Below are 5,000 nucleotides of genomic sequence, written 5' to 3'. Positions count from 1 at the left end.
GTGCCAATCAATGAAGAGATGTTGTAATAGAGAGAGGAGAGTGTATTTGATTAAAGATTGTGAGAATACATGGATTTAAATGACATTATCCTGTCGAATTATATATCATTTATAAAAAAAAATCACTTTAATTAGTTGATCAATCGGAAAACAGAGTGAAAATAGAGGATTGTATAAAGAAATAAAATGATTGCAAAAAAAATATAATAATAATAAGAGAAAAAGTTGATAATTGAGGATTATTAAGCACAATACACAAACAAATAAATAAATATATTTTATTTTATTTTATTTTATTTTATTTTATTTTATTTTATTTTATTTTATTTTATTTTATTTTATTTTATTTTATTTTATTTTTTTATCTATTTATTTATTAAATAAAATAGATCTGATATGTTGAGTTTTCCTTTTTTTTCCCAAAATAAATAATGGGACAAATGTTGATCATTCTTTTTTCTAGTACATTATAAGGTTTAACTATTCTATCACATCAATAACCCAACACTTTGACCACAAGTGAATAGAGTAGATTGGATTAGAATATTAGAGCATATTCTATACAAAACAAGAAATAAACAATAAAATAAAATAAAATAAAATAAAATAAAATAAAATAAAATAAAATAAAATAAAATAAAATAAAATAGATCTGATATGTCGAGCTTTTCTTTTTTTCCCCCAAAATAAATAATGGGATAAATGTTGGTCATATTTTTTTAATAGTACATTTTACGGTTTAACTATTCTAACATATCGATAACCCAACCCTTCGACCACAAGTGAATATAATAGAATAGAATAGAATAGAATAGAATAGAATATAATATAATATAGTATAGTATAATATAATATAATATAATATAATATAATATAATATAATATAATATAATATAATATAATATAATATAATAGAATAGAATAGAATAGAATATAATAGAATATGAATGTATGCCAATATGTACAATTTTGCTGTAAATTATTTGTGCTTAAGGGAGTAAATAGTATTCTTTCTTTCAAAGTTGCAATAAATAGTGCATTTTCCCTATTTTCTATCCAAGCCAACAGAAAGCACACACAGTTTGACCATGAGGCGAAACTAATATCAGAGTGCATAAATATTAAATGGGTCAATCCCATGTTAACCTTCCGGGAGAGTCCAGAAAAGTAGCTTGATATTCATAATCCAAGCTTTCATCAGAGGAGGATTCATTCATTCTCAGAGATGATCTGTGGCTGATCCTGCTTTGGCTTTGTTTGGGTCTGTTTTTGTATTTTTTTTATTCACAGAAAAAAAAAAACAGCCCAAAAGTTGCTAAATATTAAATTGTTGTTTATTGAACTGAAAAGCAATTTCACAGTTGCAACCATGCTGCTGGTCTGAATATGAATGCAGGTATTCTGATATTTACAGCACTCCTACTCATGTGATGCTCATTTTCCACTATGTGCAAATCAAAACAAGTAACAAATAAAAGTAAAACTGCTGTTAAAACACTGACGGTTATGAGCTGGCATGGAGTTCAGACCTGAATATTATGGGCTAGTATGGGAGTACCTGAATGGAGAAAAATAAATTATTGAATATATATAAAAGATGCCAAGTGGCCCGTTTCCACTGACTGGTATAGTATGGAACGGGTTAGTACGGGTCCCCTTTATCAGGCTTATCCTGCCAAAAGGGTACCAATAGTGGTGTACGATAGAAAGTTTCAGTCGATGCCATTCTTGCGCGAGGAAATGTCACAATAAAGCTGTATGGGTCATTCACATTTCACATGAGAAGCACATAAATACTTGTGTATAAATGTTCATTACTAACCTTTCTATGAACATGATTTGATTATAACTGCAGATCAATGATAGCGTACCGTAACGTCTGCGATAATATCATATAAATAAATAAATGCAGCATATATGAACACATGCAGACCCTTACAGTCTCCGATATGTTATCAATTACAGAAAAACAACACACAGCATACATTTAGTCCTTATTTGGGTTCAAAAACAACACGAAATATAACCTACAGTCAGTGCAAACCTCTCATCTGTGTCTTTAATCTTCAGCAGCACATGTAACCTCTGTTTTTGATAGTTATTTTTTAGGGGTTTTCACCTTTATTGGTATAGGACAGTGGAGATTTTGCAGACAGAAAAGTGTCATCCATCAACACTGTGCAGTCTCCAGTGTTTATATGAACAGATAAACCCACCATACACCAAAATAAAGAGTGATAGAGCTGTTCAATAGATAGGAATCCATGACTGATAAGGCTGATGAAGGGATATTGGCCAGGGCTCCGGGGTTACACCCTGCTCTTTAAAAGAAGTGTCAGTGGATTTTTAATGACCACAGAGTGTCAAGACCTCAATTTAGCATCTAAAGGACAGATCCTGAACACATCTTCTTTACCTGAACTCGCTGCTATAAATATACACCTAGTTTTGCTTCACAACTGAGCAAAAAGTCACTTTCCAGACCCTTCACCCTCTCTGTTCCTCTGTGGTGGAAGGAGCTGTCAAACTATTTAGTTTAGGAAGCAGATGAAGATGATTATTTTCCAAAGATAACATTCTTAAACTAATGTAATGGAATATTTTACACATAGACATTTTAGAAAATCCTGAAAAACAGCAACAAACACACTGCATTAAACATGGAAATGCAATGTTATTACTTTACCTACACTGTAAAACCCAACAGTCAAGTGAGTGGTTTGAGTTCTCTTCATTTATTGGGTTTTACTGTGGTCAGATTACTTTGTTTACTCAAATGGATGAAGTTCAAAGTACTCATTAGGATTAGTTTTTGAGCTTAAATGGTTTGTTGCAATCGGTTTTCTCAAACAATTTGAGTTACTTTAAATGTTTGGGTTTTAAACTATACTAATAATGCACCCAACTAATAAGACACCCAATAGTCAACTTTATCAAATTAAATGAGTGTAGCTAACTCAAAATTGACTGAAAGTTAATTCTACTTATTTGAAAAGAGTTTTGAACTCAGTCTTGAAGGTAATGAGTTAATTAAATATCTCGTTACTTCAACTTAAATGGAGTAAGTTCACATTAAAAAATTTTTTTCAACTCAAATGATTTGAAGCAATCAGTTTCCTCAAATGGTTTGAGTTGCCTTAACTTAATTGGGTTTTACAGTACTCAATTGGTTTGAGTTCTTGTCATTAATTAGGTTTTACTGTGCTCAAATTGCTTTGTTTATTCAAATGGATTAAGTTAACAGTACTCATTAGGATTAGTTTTTCAACCTAAGGGGTTTGTTGCAATCGGTTTCCTCAAATGGTTTGAGTTACCTTAACCTTTTGGGTTTTACAGTGTACTAATAATAGCTATATTATGAGCTCGCAGCTGAGAAATTTCCATAGTATCAAAGCTGTTCGTATTGATGACGTAGCAGGGGAGCTTTGGTTTGTGTCAGTCTTATTGAATTTGTAATTTGAATCATGTTAGTTTGACAAACTCAAACCAGATCATTTTTAGACCATACCGTAAGTATTCAAGTTGGTCAGACAAAGCATTTTTGAGTACAGCCAAATGAAATTAATAACTCGCTAGTGTGAACGTGAGGCTATATTAAAAAATAAAAGCCTTTCTGACAACTTATTCTGACAAAATGTAGTTTTGTTATGACGGCCATAGTCTGACAAACAAACAAACAAACAAACAAACAAACAAACAAATGAATAAATGAATTAATGAATAAATAAATAAATAAATAAATAAATAAATAAATAAATAAATAAATAAATAAATAAATAGTATGTTTATTAATGATATTCAGTTAGCCAAATATTGAAATTTATCATAAAATTATGCATTAACTTATTAGTTTATATCAATTATCAATTATGATTCAAATCTCAGGTTTAATTATTATGATTATTAATAATCATATGCTTATTTTATACATTTACTGTAGCGTTGAGAACTAGTGACAAAATAAACAACATAAATATTCATTCATTCATTCATTCATTTTCTTATCAGCTTAGTCCCTTTATTAATCAGGGGTTGCCACAGCGGAATGAACCGCCAACTTATCCAGCAAATGTTTTACACAGCGGATTATCTTTCAGCTGCAACCCATCACTGGGAAACACTCATACACTCTTATTCACACACATACTGTACACTACAGACAATTTAGCTTACCCAATTCACCTATAGCGCATGTGTTTGGACTGTGGGGTAAACCGGAGCACCCGGAGGAAACCCACACCAACACAGGGAGAACATGCAAACTCCACACAGAAATGCCAACTGACCCAGCCAAGGCTCAAACCATAGACCTTTTTGCTGTGAGGTGACAGCCCTACCCACTGAGCCACCGTACCACCCACCACATCAATATAATTTAAATAATTTTCATATTCATCAAACCATTCACCTTCGTCTCATGGCTGAGCACACTGAGACCTTCATTACGGTCAGCCAATACATCTGCATGAATGTCTTCAGCTTATTAAGGCTGACAGCGTTTGGACTACACATCTGTAAGGACACAGAACAATGTTTTTCTGGCTGTCAGTGCGGAAGAGCAGAAAATGATGTTTATTATTGTGCCGAGTGGAAACTGCAGTTTGCTTCTGATGCAATAAAGCTGCTGCTACGGATATTGAGCTGCTTGTCTTTATTTCTCTTCTCGCTGCTGTCTGTGGATGTTGTTTAGAGTGCACTGTAAAAATAAATAAATAAATCAAAATGAGAGTATTTCCCCGGCTACTCATTGCTGTACTGTCACAGTGATTTTTCAACTAGTTGTAGAACTTATTACAAATGAATGACGACTCTGAGCAGAAGCAGAAACTTGTGGTGATAGTAGAACTTGATTGCAAATGATGTCTCAGACTAAGCTTATTTATTTATTTATTTATTTATTTATTATTTTTTAATTTTTTAATTTTTAAATTTTTAAATTTTTTAATTTGTTTATATTTATTTATTTATTTATTTATTTATTTATTTATTTATTATTTTTT

General features: G+C 31.4%; 1 protein-coding gene across 1 annotated transcript in view; it reads left to right on the top strand.

The window, feature by feature from the left end:
* The window catches only part of LOC130228738 (astrotactin-2-like), a 544,402-nt gene that overhangs the window by 878 nt on the left and 538,524 nt on the right, over positions 1–5,000 (top strand). The window lies entirely within an intron of this gene.

This window comes from Danio aesculapii, chromosome 5, assembly GCF_903798145.1.
Source record: "Danio aesculapii chromosome 5, fDanAes4.1, whole genome shotgun sequence".
NCBI lineage: Eukaryota > Metazoa > Chordata > Actinopteri > Cypriniformes > Danionidae > Danio > Danio aesculapii.
Note: the sequence above shows the minus strand (reverse complement) of the source record. Positions and strands in the feature narration are given on the sequence as shown.